Genomic DNA, 15,742 nt, shown 5'->3' with positions numbered 1-15,742 from the left:
CCACTCACATGTTTCTTTATTCTCTTGATTTCAGTAGTGGCAGAGAGGGTCCCTAATGAAACTTGAGATGATCTTTGTCCTCATTTATATGCTTATTTTTCTAGTTGTAGAATCCCCCTATGTTCTTTTCATCATGTGTTGTATGCTGGTGCCCACTGTGTGCTCTTGTTATTACATCCAGAGCAGTGCAAACATCCACCAAGAGTACATTTTTATAAAGATAAAGATAAACTTTATTGATCCCCCGTGGGGGAAATTTCTGCCTGTTAATGTACAACAAAACCTACAAACTGAAACATAATGATCAAATGGTTAGTCAACACAATAAGGGACATTTCCCAAATCACTATGTTGATGAGAAAAATAGATTTTTTGCTGAAGCCAATGGAGCGTTGGTGAGTTTATAAAGATTGACTGGGTTGTGAAAGTCCGCAGTAAGTGGTGATAAACGGACGACTGCATGCAGTATCAGTGTGAGTGTTGCCTGTGTATGTACCGTGTATTGATTTCAGTACATGACAGAAGGCCATAAACAGCGTGCAGCATTTCCTCATATAAACCAAAATTCAATAGCAGCAGCTTCTGTACCGCCTCCTCTAAAAGCTAATGTAATCGTGTTGTGTCCTCTCAACTGAGCTTATACGACTACATAGAAATCACATTTGAGCCCAGAGTGAAATAAAGTTATAGACTCTGACAAATGAGTATGCGGTAACAGCTGATTGGTCATCATCTTCTTCTAGTTTCAGGAGCATCTTTATCAGTGGCAGCTGGTCAATAAAGGGCGCTATAGGGAGCCGCCCACCCATGCCCCACAAGGAGAATGATATACCTTCACTGAACAAAGTTGACAAGGTAAATGTAGTTATTGAGTAAAATGTTTAAAGTTATGAATTGGTACCGTGTCCTGGTCTTGGGAGCTCAAATCCAGCACTGTCGACCTCCATTGACTCTTGTTATGAGTTGCTCCACTCCTCTTTAATACAAGAGATAGGCGCTTTGATGGTTGCAGCAAAAAATGCACACCTGAATGCTTTACACACCCACCACCACCCAAAAGAAGGCAGCAGAGGGACACGTTCAATGAACTGAGACATAAAGAGCGAGTCATGCAGTGTCACTGGATCAGAGCATATATATTTAAGGAATCAGGGCTGCAGACCAGACTAACATGAGTCAGCAGTTTTTGATGAGATAAAGATAAAGATAAACTTTATTGATCCCCCGTGGGGGAAATTTGTGCATTACAGCAGCTCCAGAAAACAGGGGACGGGAATATAATTATAAAAAATAAAAACAGAAGTTAAAAACAGATCAAACATATTTACATCAGTTAGATAAAAAAAATACAATAATGTAAAATTACACCGTAACTTGTTCTTAAAAAAACACACACAGTGTGTAGCATGAGGTGGTGATGTTGTTAAACAGTCTGATTCAACAGTCTGATGGCAGATTGGATGAACGACCTGCGGTAGCGCTCTGTCTTGCAGGGTGGGTGTCTGAGTCTGCTGCTGAAGGAGCTGCTCAGGGCCCCCACAGGGCCCCCACAGGGCCCCCACAGGGCCCCCACAGTGTCATGCAGGGGGTGAGAGGGGTTGTCCATGATGGATGTCAGCTTCACTAACATCCTCCTCTCACCCACCTCCTCTACAGAGTCCAGAGGACAGTCCAAGACAGAACTGGCCCTCCTGACCAGTCTGTTCAGTCTCTTCCTGTCTCTCTCTGTGCTCCCTCCTCCCCAGCAGACCACTGCATAGAAAAGTGCAGACGCCACCACAGTGTCATAAAAAGTCCGTAGCAGAGTCCTGCACACTCCAAAGGACCTCAGTCGTCTCAGCAGGTGAAGTCGACATTGGCCCTTCTTGTACAGGACGTCGGTGTTGTGTGACCAGTCCAGTTTGTTGTTGAGGTGAACACCCAGGTATTTGTACATCTCCACCCTCTCGATGTCCAAGCCCTGGATGTTCACCGGTGCAGTCTGGGGTGACTTCCTGTGAAAGTCAATCACCATCTCCTTTGTCTTGCTGGCGTTGAGCTCACTCCAGTCGACAAAGTCCATGATGACCTGCCTGTACTCCTGTTCGCTCCCCTTAGACACACAGCCCACGATGGCTGAGTCATCAGAGAACTTCTGCAAGTGGCAGCTCCCAGAGTTGTAGCAGAAGTCCGAGGTGTACAGGGTGAAGAGAAAAAAATATATATATATGTCAGTCAGTACGACTGTACTTCAGTACAACTGCATGTGGTGTTGTTTGTAAAGTATGTTAAGTAAAATAGGTTGTTTTCCGAAAAGAAAATAATCGTGATGCTAATTTTGTCAGCCAGTTAATGGCATTTTCCACTTTGTGTTAGCATCAAGCTAACAGACTTGGATATACACACCCGCTGCTGATTTGCTGTGTAGGAATTGTGACAAATTTAATGTTCACTTTGTTAAAGCACCCTGTCCATTTGCCCTGATAAATGTTCAGTCATTGGGAGAGCGTGGGGACACTGGCAGACACAATGGTGGCCCAAATTGGGACCCCCAAATGATCTTTTGCCAAGGGCCCCGACAGACTCTGGAATTACCACTGCAACTTGGAACCTTTGCGTCCAAAAAGCGGTCCTAAAAGTGCCTGTGTGAGCCCTCTTCAAAGATCATGATAATACTAAAACCTTTAGCCAGTTTGTAGTCATTACCTCAATGAACTCTACATGTCTTCTTATAAAAGTATGGAGAGGATGAGTGCTATTATAGATGTGTGGAGAAACGGCTATGATTCATTTAAAAAAAGTTTGATGGATTAAGTGAACTAGCAGTGGCTGAGTTGTTGTTGAGACTTGAACAGGTTGGTGCAGAATTATTTTTGGAAGTGAGAGTTTGAATGTTAAAGCAACAGCAGAAGGAGTGCAAGAAACTGCTGTGTCAGGTTTTGCCACAGCAGAAGAAGATGCGGGTGCTCTGAGCTCACAGATGACAAACAGCTTGTGTCAGAGAAATCACTGAAGTCAGTAACGCGTTTTTTGGGAAGTCGTTTTTGGAGTGAGTCAGAGCCTCCCGGCACAAACCTGACATTAAATCGAGTCAGATGTTACCAAAATCTGGCAGGAGGGCCCGACAGTGAAATCAACAGGGACATCTGATGTGTAGGGGTTTTAAACTGCAAAATCCAGGGAAGCAAAACTTGTCATCTACACTCTTCATGTAGGTCATCATTTTGTGTGATTCATGCAGAAAAGTACAACTGCATAAATTAACCAGAAACAGAGCGCAATAAGACGATATGAGGAACAACCTTTTCACAAAGTCACAGAAACTAAGAGTGAAAGAATGAAGCACCAGTGATATTTGAAATGTGTGTTTTTAATTCTGTTGTAGTGCTTGTCAAATCAATTGTTAAATGTCATATGTAAACTGTTTTTTAAAATGAAATTGTCAGATATTTCTTTTAGAGATGTGATTTTTTTTTTCCATCGAGAGTTTCTGTCTGTGTGTTTTCAACTCGTGATGTGAAATATAATTATTAGCCCTTTCTGTAAACACTATCACTTTACAGCTGTGTGATTCGATTACAAAGCCTCCCTGCATATTGAGCACTGAGCATCCATTAGTTTATGAGATCAGTATTATGACACTGTGGCTTTATTCAGACGGGTACACAGCAGCAGGCGGAGAGACAAAGAGAGACAAACCACAGAATAAATGTAGGCAGGATTGACTGGAGCTCACAGCCTTTTATCTCTGGGAACACACTGTCGCTCCACATCATGACCTTCATCACTGGTGTTCATCAAACTAATACAATGACTCTGATTTTGCTGCTCATTCATCTGTCTGTATCTTAGTTTATCTTGATTTATAGTTTTTCATCTTCAGGGTCGGGTTTGCAATATAAGATTATCAATATAAAATATATTAAAGCTCCAATAAGTAAGATGTGTAGTGAATGAAATGATAAAGTGAGCTTACTGTATGATCAGACATTAAGGAAACATGAAGTGCTGGCTTCTCTGACAACAATGCAGCAGCCAGTATGTCCTCCTTCTAACTTTAGATTCTGCTCCTGAATGCTCTGGATTTGTTTGGACCAGAGAAGGTAGGCGCTTTTAAGGCGAGGGTGTTGCAGCAATGGAAGCGGGCAAGAGAAGTGGTTCAGATAGAAGTGATTGTACCCGACCTAAAAAGCCTCTGCATGTTTCTAATAAGCTCCACGAGCAGAAACGTGCTCAAACTAGGATCAATATTGGAGATGCTTTTGAAAAATGGAGAGAGGTTAGAACACAGAAAGGTTTACAGACCCATGCAGAGCTGGATAAACACTGAAGCTTCAGAGTCCACCACATGGTGACCTGAGTGAGCATCCACTCTAGAGAGGAGGGGGGGGGAGACAGCTCTCTATGATGTTTAGAATTTAGACTGCAGTTCCCGTTTTAAACACTAGGTCTCAGAGTTACATACTGCTCCTTTAAAACTTGTTTTAGAAAAAGTTACATCTGTGTACATCTGTACAATCTATGTTCTTGCTTCCAAAGACATTAAGTTTTTTTGGTTTTACTCAGACCGTTTTACCAGAGGACACATGCAAATCAAGAACCAACTGTCACTCCTCATTACATAACAAACATGCTTTGAATTAAACACAAGCGTAAGTACTGAGCTCAGAGCAGCACTGCGGCTTTGTACAGCCTTATATTTGGCATGGCTGCAGATTGTGTCCTTGTTAACACATCGACATGTCTCTCTCTCATCCATCCTTCCATTCAACCCAACCCCTCATGATCAGTATTCATGCTGTGTTGTGCACTTGAGTCCCCTAACAGGCGGTGAAGATCTCCTGTGGGTGACATCTGAAAAGGTCCTGGTAGACTGGAATTAACTGGGCTGAGATTGGATGGCAGGAGAGTGAAGGGGATGATGGAAGACGAGCAGGGGAATGGGGTGAAAACAAGTTAGAGAGGCCAGAGCTACATCAAGAATTCAAGATATACTGACATGAAAATAGAGACAGGAGGTAAAGAAAAGATGCAGAGGGTAGAGTGCAGAAGAAACAACCAGGCAGATAGAGAAGAGAAGGAAGGGATGACATTGTTACCAAAGATGTTCAGTTGGCGGTTTGTCTTTGAAGCCTGCGTTCAACGCTCTGCATAGATGTTCTGTTCTGCTTTTGGAGGCCAAGAACGCCTTGCTGTCCCTTCACTCTTCAGGGGCGTGTTGGAAAATCTTTGAAGCACCCAGAGGACGAGGCTGACATGACCTGAGACCATGGACACAAACAAAATCAATACAGAGTGGTGGCATGTTAGATAGATAGAGGAACAGAGAGAGGTCAAGTCAGTCGGCATTATAAAGTTACAACACCTCCAGTGGCGATTCTAGAGTCTGTTGGGGCCCTATAGGCAAAAATTAATTTGGGAGCCCACCAACTTGCGTTCATCACCATCATGTCTAGCAGTGTCCTGATGCTTATTCCTTTTCCCGCCCTTCCTGTTGACAAGCATACCCTCTAACACTCACTTGATATAAGGTAAAAAAACACCCAAGAAATGCATGAAACATGGAAGAAAATGTTAGATATCTATGGAGTAGTTACAGAGGAGGGATCCCTCACTCAGGTCAAAATGGGGATAAGGATCTTCACTCTCTTGATTTGAACGTTAGGTTTTTCAAGGTTAAAACATAAAGATATGTTCTTATTAAGTGTAACAGGCATGGAAAGACAGAGAGAGAGAGAAAGACTGTCAAATAGCAGGTCAGCAGCAGCAGCGATCTCCTTTCAGCAAGTGCAGGAGTGTCGTGCTCTCCGGTAGACCAGTATGCCCCATCATTACACTCGCGATTTGACCCCTGTTACATTTTACAGGAACCTGGAGGAAGGATGTGGACAGAGAAAGAAAGTGTGAAGAGAGTAAACTGAAAGCTGAACTGATTTCTCCTCACATTTCAATGGTTTTTTGGATCATTTTGGAGTTGAGGTTAAAAATCACTTCCTGGTCTTTTGACAGAAGTGTAAACCAGCACATGACTGAAAGATAAAATCTCCATTATTTAAGGATTAAGTAACGGACAAAAGATGAAAACTACTCCTTCATCTGGATGTAAGCTGAGGTCTGCTGCTGGCTAAGGCTCCTGTGTCCACCTAGCAGCTCTTGGATCAAGTGCTTCTGCACTGAGAATAAAAGCGCTGACACAGCTCCCCTTGCTTTATACTGTATGTTTTGCTTCTTTATCTGGACAAGGAGTGAGGAGGATTTGGGTACAGGGCGCGATCTAAAGGAGACTAAAATATGGGAAAAATCATGTGCTTTGAAAAAGAGCGCCGGTGATGTCAACAGCACCTTTCTGAAAAGTGGCAAGATTATTTTTCTAAAGCCGTACGCTTGGAAAAAAAAAGATCCTGGGCTCTACAACTTATCTCCAGCAGCCACCTGCTGCCTCAAACACTCTCTCCTCATTATACAACATTTGAAAAAAAAAAGATGCTGGGCACCTAGCTGGGCACCTTAGCATACTTGACTTGAAGAGACTTGACAGACTTGAAACAAAAGAAAACAGCTGGCCACCATTCATCCATAGGTAACCAATGCTAACTCCAAAGCTAACTAATGATTCCACTTATGTGGATATGTGGGAGTTCCTTTGATCAGCTCGGTGAAAAGCGCTGTCGTTCCATGTAAGGTTTCAATCAGAACGAGCTCTATTGTTTCTTACAACAACACGCTATCAATGCAGCATGTGTTCAGAGTTTTCATGCAGGTATTCAACCAGCCACACGCTCACCTCGAGGTTTCAATGACCAGAGACGAGGACACATCTCTGAATGGGAGCGAGAGTAAGCTGTATGTTGAGGTAAATAATCTCCCCACAAAGACTTCAGGGTCAGAGACGTATAATAATCATCATATATATCCAAAGAACACCATGCTATTCAAAAACACCATCAGTATAGGTTAGAAAAACAGACGCTCATGTTTGTATCCAGTCTTTGGAGAAAAACATGAGAAAGATTCAAGTTTGATGTGAATAAAATGGTGTATATTAATTAATTTCTATTTTATTTGACAGGTGCAGATACAATATAGATGAAAACAGCAATCCAATGCCAGTTTCATCCGTCCCTACAAGGGCGTACATCAAATTTTAAGTGCTGAAAACTTGAATTACTGATTAATTAATTAATGAATTACCCACGCTTTCGTAATTACCCTGCCGTCAGTTGGGACAGGTGTCAAATAATTTTCTTATTTTTGATCGGCAAAATCTTCAAATGACTAAAAGCATAAATGGAGTCTCAAAGTGAAACCTTCCTTAATGTGTCTAAACATGCAGCAACACCAGGATGGTAAAAGGGGGCGGGCCTTAAAACGGGATGGGCTTATATTTGAAGATTTCTGGTAACTGCGTAACCGGTTGTGTTTCTCTGCTGGACTATGGAGGGTGTGTGTCTGCCTCAGATGTTTATGGTGCAGGAAGAACGCCACAATAGCCGGAGTTGCTCTCACTCTGGATCTCTTTCCTTTTTATTCTGGTGTATAATACAAAAGCACACAATCAGCATTGATATGCAACTGCAAGGACTCACATCTTCAGCTCAGGAGAGATTCCTTTTTCTTTTTAAGAGTATTTTTACATAACATCCTGAAATTATATCAATTAAATACATTTTTAGCACAAGTGATCGTATAGTGGAATTTTACTTTGTCTTTGAGTACCAAATAAGAGCATTTTCAATTTTTATCTGTATATAAACATACCAAAATCATTTTAACACATAACCATCAATGAAGTGCATTTTATAGCTTTTTACAATTAACACAAACAACATGAATTTACAGTTCACATTTTATGTAAAACTAATTTAACCATGCCTACCTGGTGTATAATACAAAAGCACACAATCAGCATTGATATGCAACTGCAAGGACTCACATCTGTATAACACAAAAACACGCACACAAGAGCGTTAACGTGAGCATCACGGCCACGAGGAAGCAGCTAACTGGTAAGCTAACTAGCATTAGCTCGGTATGTAAACAAACTGAAACTCGTAAAATAAAATAAACATTTCTACACATAAATGTCCGAAACTCTAACAGTACATTCTAAACGGGTTCATGGACAAAATACATGTTACCTAAAGTTTTTGGAACAGTTTTAAACCATTAAACAGAGATATGTTGGTCGCAGCACTTAACACACACACCCACCTTCAGCTCAGGAGAGATTCCTTTGCTGAGGTACGTACGGTGGCCAGCTAGGAGCCCTACAGTTGCGCTATTAGACCACCAGGCGGCAACAAAGTAACATAAATATGACAGACACATTAATTTTGTAGAAATTCAAAAGAGATTCATTCTAACTCTGTTACAACTGCAAAATCTGTATAAAACTAATTTAAAAGTGTGATCACAAGTCAGCTGGTTAGAATATGTTTAAAAAACAAATACATACAACATCAGACTTCAAAGTTTTAAAGGACTGTCTGGACTGCAAAATTATTTTAAATTAGACAAATCCACCTGCTTAGATTTGAGTTTTTGCATAGATGCTGTCCGTCGTTGTTGTGTAACCTGGCAGTATTATGCTGGCATGCTCTACCCATTATACCCCTGAACAAACAGCCGAGCTGCTCTGATCGCTCCTGCTGCACGAGTTGAACTCTGGCAGCTTATCTGTCCCGCTCAGCAACAGCAGCCTGGCATCGCTCCATCTGCAGCCCTGACTGAAGCTGATTCAGAGAGGATAACGGTCAAATACTCTGGACACATGGAGGATACCTCTCTGACTTCCTTTGTTTGACGTTTCAAAGACATTTTCCACGTTTCTCTTTGCTCTAACAAAACATATTTGGATGAAGGTTTTGTTGATTGAAGTACCAACAAAGTGCAGTTATTTAATAGTGAACTTGATTTTAAGATTTTATTAAATCTTTAAGGCTTGAGCCTCTGTCTGTCCCCTTGACTGACGTCTTTTCTTCATTAAGAAAACCTCTCTGATCTCAACATGTTCATATTCCACAACTTGCTGCCACCCTTCAGCTGATCTTAAAGCATCACTAATGGTGATTAAAGGTGTATGTCAGTGTAAAAACCTTATATCTATAACATTGGGACTTTTGCACACATTTTGACAGGGTCCAATATGTACAAGCTGAAGTCCTCTTTTCTAACTTTGATGCTTTGATTTTTTCAGCAACAAGAGCAAAAAAAAACATAAGCCTGTTTAGAAAATAAAGGTGTCGCAATACCGAGGCAACGTGGTTGCATCAGGGTTGTTATTTTCCCTGAAATGTTGGTGTGGAAAGAGCGATGGACCTGGGAAAATAGAATAGAGGCTGAGAAAATACTTTTAGACGGACGGACTTTTAGCTGTGAGAATTGCACAAATACATTAGCAATGTTTTGGTACCAAAGTGTTGCCAATGTATTTGTTCAATTCAGACAGTCTGGACAAGTTTTCCTGCTTTTTGGGGGGGTAATTAAAACAAGAAATTACCCATATTGGGTGTCTGGGACTTAAATTATTGTTGCCTTGGTATTGAAACAGATAACCATATGGTATGAGTTTACTAGAATTCAGGGTTTAAATATCTGGCATTATGACAACCCTTGTACTGCTTCCACTTTGTTTTGCCAGATATATGGGGGAGAGTGGGCAGAAGAAAGCAAGAGCCTTTGTATGAGCATACAGTGTGGATGCTTTCAGGATCCAGTGCTCCGAAGCCGACCCTGTGTGTATCATATCCAAACAGATTTTCATCAATGGGTTTGTTGATGTAGTAAATGTTCTCTCCAGCACATTTTTCTGGGCTTTGAACAGGCTTTGGTGCAACTCCAATGAGCCTGTAGAAAATGTGAAAGCCAACCTTGCTGGTAGATACATCTAACGGTTATCAAAGGGAACACAGAGGGAGGTGAAGGGAGATTTCTCTGTATGCCGATGACACTCAGTTGTCTACCTGGATTCTCGGGTTAACAGCCATTTAAAAAAATTGCAATGCTGTAAACCCCAACGTTATTTTCAAAGATTCTTCACCTTACTGGACATATAAACAGTGTCCATTTTTCAACATGTTTGCATGATCCACACAATCAATGAGGTGAAACAGTGTTGACATAGATACGAGCTACACTATTGATCCACAGTGGGAGGGGTAAGGGTTCTCCAGCGTGAAAACAAACGACAGTAATGATTCTCCCTCTCTTGTCGAGGCTGTGTGGATAGATTTTCTCTCTGTCAAATAAACCAACATGTAATTCATAGCATCATTTCTTCTTAAGTTGCTGAATTTACAGCAATTACCAGAAAGCTGAAAACGGAAATTTTGCTATTGCTGCTTTCAGAGCAAAGTAAATTGTAGGTAATTGTTAGGGAAAGAAAACTGGTGATTTTCCCCCCTGTCAAAGTAATTCAAGGTAAACAGGCTGCCTAGTGGATGGAAAGTAACTCCTCCAGACAGAAAGGATAGATAACCATTTGGTCTCTGGATGATCAAGACTCAGGGGTCAAAGTCATTTACCTGATACCATTAGTTTGACCTCAGTGTCACTCAGACAGGGACTGTGGAGTGTATTATTGGACTGCCATACAGACAGATGGAAGAGAGCTAAATGGCTTCCTGTCTGGTTTGTGAGGGAGATGTCTGAAGTCGAGGATGCTGCAGCAAAAAAATGATGATGGCTTGTCATCTGTCTCTACGGTTCATTCCCTCGGATTAAAAAACGTTCTAGGTTTCTGCATTAGCACCTAAACAGGTACATTTGTTGTGCAGGTGGGCGATTCAACATTTAAACATTAAAACAACACATTACATTAAAACTAGGGGTGTGCATATTTAATCGACTTAGCCAGTGGTTCCCAAAGTGGGAGTGGGGACCCCCTGGGGGTCATTGTGAGGGGGTTGTGAGATTCCTTACTATAAAAGCATATTCTACCCATTATTGTGAAAATACATACCCTAATTGAGACTTGATTAGCTGCAGCTGAGGGGAGGTTGATTGCACCTGGGTCAAGATGGCACTCATTACAGAGCTGCTCCCTGATTGGTCCAAGACAGCAGGAAACAGAATATAAAAAGGTTTGAGAGAACAGCAGTCAGGTTGGATCGTGTTTGCGACTTTTTCAGGAGGAGGCTGAGAGAAGAGCCAAATACTCTTTCCATGTTGTGCTCAATTTTTCCAGTCGTTGTCTGTAAGGTTGTTTCTGTAAAAATCCAAATTCTGCACACTCATTCATCCTTCCCACTCACAATGTCTCAAATCTACACATACAAAAAACGTTTAGTGACAGTTTGCAACCATTTCCCGAGCTGTTAGGATATCAATTTATAGCCGTATTCTCTCGCTTCACAAACACAAAACCACAGTGTGACAGAAACGTCTAGCCCGCAGAACGCCAACCCGTCAAGAGGCAGCATATGTACAGGTGCCGAACAAAGATTTGATCCTCTCCTGCTGATCACAAATATATGCGCCTTTATAGCTCAACCTACAGAGAGAAATCCCTCCTGAGGTTCAGAACATCTGAAAATTACATTTAAAATCACAACCTGATAAGTAAATACAAAAATAATACATTATTGACTGGATCTGTTTTTTTTTTTTTTTGAAGATTTATGTTTGTGATTTTTTTTGCCTTTATGCAGTATGAAGGCTGAAGTCCTTGAAGCGGCTGAAGTCCTTGAAGCGGACGGCCCAGGTTCAAATCCGGCCTCTGGCTTATTTCCTGTCAATCCCTAATTTCTCACCCTGTCCACTCTCTGAAGAAGGAGGTAGTTATATGCACATCATGTAGGCAGGCAGTGCAAAATCATCGGACTGAGGATGAAGATATGTCGCACACTTTGCTCAAATGCCACAAAAAGTTTGAAGTGATCACAACGTTTCAACCAGAAGTCTTCTTCAGCTGAGTGCGGGCCGATCCTCTTCCTCACTGTCCTATCGCTACAATAAAGCCCAAAAATAAATCTTTAAAAAAAGTTTATTTTTGATATTTGAATGGAGTGAAAACTGTGACAGCGTGTCGTCAAACACAAAGAGGAGCTACACGTTGTGTTTTCTTCTCATTACAAAGCAGCTTCTTCTTCTTCTGTCCGTACAGAGCTCTTCATGAAGGACTCTTCAAGTCTCAAAGGCATTGAACAACAGAACACAGCTCGAGTGTTTCACTTGTGTAGCTGCGAGGGTACACACACACACACACACACACACACACACACACACACACTCCTCTCAGAGACCGTATATGACAATGGAGCAGTTCTCTTCAACAGTCCACTTTTTTTTTTAGTGTTGTAGTACTCGACTTTGGACCGTCTCTCCTTAATTTATGCAGCGATGCAAAGATTGTGTGTGTGTGTGTGTGTGTGTGTGAAACACCGTACAAATATTGAGTGGTAATAGTGGAAAATTCACTTCCTCATATTTTAATTCCAAATATGGAAGCGGAAACAAGTTAAACAAATTGTGTAAAACCACACACACACACACACACACACACACACACACACACACACACACACACACACACACACACACACACACACACACACACACACACACACACACACACACACACACACACACACACACACACACACACACACACGACAGAAGTGTCATCACATGGTGTGGGAAGATCAACATGGACCAACACTGCCCTCTAGTGTCACTAATGTCTTATTACAAACAATTAAATCAGCATTTTGAAATCTCCTTGTCAATTTCACCACCAGGGGGAGCTATCCCATTATTTACTTTCAGACACACACACACACACACACACACACACACACACACACACACACACAGTGTTGGCTGTGAGGAAGAAAGGGGAGAGACATGAAACACTTTTTCTTTGTCTTTGCATTCAAGTGAATAAAAAGTTGTTTGTACTTTCAAAGGTACAGAAACAAATAATAAAGTTTTATTTAAAGCTGTTCCATGAACTCTTCATTAAGAAGCTTTCTGTGCAGCATTTCTTGACTCCAGTATTTAGTCTACTTGGTCTGTTTTCTTAAATGAAACATTTGTTTTATAATCCATTATTATAAATTTATACAGCAATTTAACAAGTTTGAAAAACAAGAATTGAATTTGTCCCTGTGCTTCATTTGTCTTTTAAATTGAATACATTTTTATAATTTAATTTAAATCTATAACATTTTAAATGCATTTAATCTGTACTTTAAGTACCTTTCACTGTTGATCATTTGACTACAAGATAGGAAACGTAGCGCGCTTACTTCTAGTTTCTTTCTAAAAAATGTAAACACGTTTACAATATGGATGTCCATATCTGTTTATTTGCACCTGATCGACTAAGTCCATGTTGCCATAGTGACGATGTAAAGCTTTGATTTGCTGTTGTGGTCGTTCTAGTTCTCGTCATCATTTGAGATGAAGTCAGACCCTTTAGTGTCCCCTCAGGGAAATTTTCCTTGGACTCCGTCTGGCTGCAGTTTAAAAGCTGGACAGAATACGGAACAGAATTTAAAAAGAGATTAACAATTACTCAAAAATTATATTCATTGCTAAGGCTTGTCCGAACATACATTTTTGCACATGTTTTGCAGTGTTCAATTTATTTACTTAAACAGCTGACCAGCATGGCTGCACTATGTGTTTAGTGCTGTTTCCTCACAGTGAGGAGGTTCCTGGTTTGAATCCTCGTCTCACAGGAGCCTCTCTGTGTGGAGTTTGCATGTTCTCCCCCGTGCATGATGGCTCGTTAGTTTAACTGGTGCCTCTAACTTCCTGTAGGTGTGAATGTGAGTGTGGCTGGTTGTCTGTCTCTACATGTCAGCCCTGTGATTGGCTGGTGAACAGTCCAGGGTGTAACCCCGCCTCTCACCCAATGACAGCTGGGATCGGCTCCAGCCCCCACCGACCCTGAATGGGAGAAAGTTGTATAGAAAAAGGATGGATGGAGCTGACCAGTGTGTTTTTTAATATTTACAAATTTGACTCAAATAGGAATAGATATTCTTGGAATCTTTTAAAGCCATAAACTACTGAGTTGATTGTTGAACGTGACTTTTTCCAAATAAAAGAAGAAGTTAGGATGATTGAATGTGTGAATGCAGCAGGTAGTAAAATGAGTGAAGGTTTAGTTTCCTGTTTGTCTCTTGAAGATCTCCTCACACGAGCTGGAGTGATATTAAACCAGAAACTCCTCCTGCAGGCTCCCCTTTTTTTTTTTTGACATAGCCTTTAGCCCTTTGATTTGGATACCTTTGCCTGGATTTTTTGTGTATCCCAACTTTTTGCCTCCATTAAACAGACTTTGAATCTGCCTTCTGTATTTGAGTCGTTGCAATTGGCTTTTTCTTTGTGGTTCAGTGTGACAGCAATACCTTTTAAATCTTTCCGTTTCCCCATTAGTTAACATTTCCCGGATGAGCTTGTGGAGACACCTGGAAGAAGAAAACTCTCTCAAGTAGCTCGATGTTCAAATATCTTCAACGAGTGGTCACAGTGTCTTCTCCTTCACTTGGAGCAGGATGAGGAAAGTGAGAAAAAAGTGTGATTTTAAAGAGTCACTGTTAATGATGATCAAGTGATTAAAGCCGCTTCTCTATTCAAGCATCCTTCTCCTCGCTTCAGCATTCACATCCAGCTGGACAGCTCGGCACTACATCACGGTCACACTTGTTGTGATTGAACGTGTGACCTTAAGCCGACAGGAAGCTCTAATCCATCCCGCTGGCCTCCAGGTGACGGCCGACGTGGTCGTCCATGTAAAGAATCTCTCTGTCAACCCTGACATCAATACAAAGCACTGATGACTCTGATAACATCGACTCCATCTGCATGTCATGACCTCCTTTTCTTTACATGTAGACAGCAGTGTGAAACCTCAGAGGGAATATGTCCCTGCATGTTGGTTTGTACGGAGCAGAGCGAGGAGTCGAAAATGAGCGTTTACCTTTAAATCTTTAAAGTAATCGCTTCTCATTTTTGAGACAGAAGAATTCATAAGGCAGAATATTTGACTAAACATCGACATGATCTGCATCAGGAGGTGGTGGAGAAAACAAGAAGCTCCTCAGTTTGTAATTAAAGACGGGACCGATCCGATCTTACATCGGCATCGGGTCCAATATTTACATATCGGACTGACGACGCAGATCAACGTCAGCGGTCAAGAAAATATGGTCGGGCACTTTAAACATTCTCAACTTGTTCAGTCTGAACTTTGAAGACGTTCAGACTGAACTGTAAGTGTCCACAAACCGTCTCCATGACGACGTTCTGACTAGATGGAGCAGCTCCTTCTATGTTATTAAAAAGTACAACTCTTACACTTCAGATTAAAATATTTAATTTGAAAATCCTGACAGTTGTTGCTGCTTCCTGTTTGTATGTGAAGCCGGCACAATGCAAAGCTTTGTGTAGCCTCACAAATCATACCAACAACAAGTGAATATTTATTAGGAATCGGATCGGAACTGACAAAAAAAAGTGGATCGGTGCCTCTCTGTTTGTAACCATCACAGGCTGAGAGGAGACGCAGAGTTTAGGAAAAGCTGTAGAGACGACGTAAACAAGCCTCAATAATCTCCAAAGAAGTGGCTGATTTGTCTGAATATTTCTTTTTAAAAAGTTCTGATGAAGAGCTCGTCTGTTTTTTATTGCGTAATATTATTATATTCTGTTCAGTCAGCACTTCTTCTCTGCAGCGCTGATCCCATGAGAAAGGTTTGTTCTCGCAGCAGCTGTCAACGTTTCTTTTATTCACCTACTAGTTGCTTTAAGGGGC

This window comes from Labrus bergylta, chromosome 12 (assembly GCF_963930695.1).
Source record: "Labrus bergylta chromosome 12, fLabBer1.1, whole genome shotgun sequence".
Classification (NCBI taxonomy): Eukaryota; Metazoa; Chordata; class Actinopteri; order Labriformes; family Labridae; genus Labrus; species Labrus bergylta.
The sequence above is the reverse complement of the archived record's forward strand: the minus strand, read 5'-3'. Positions refer to the sequence as shown.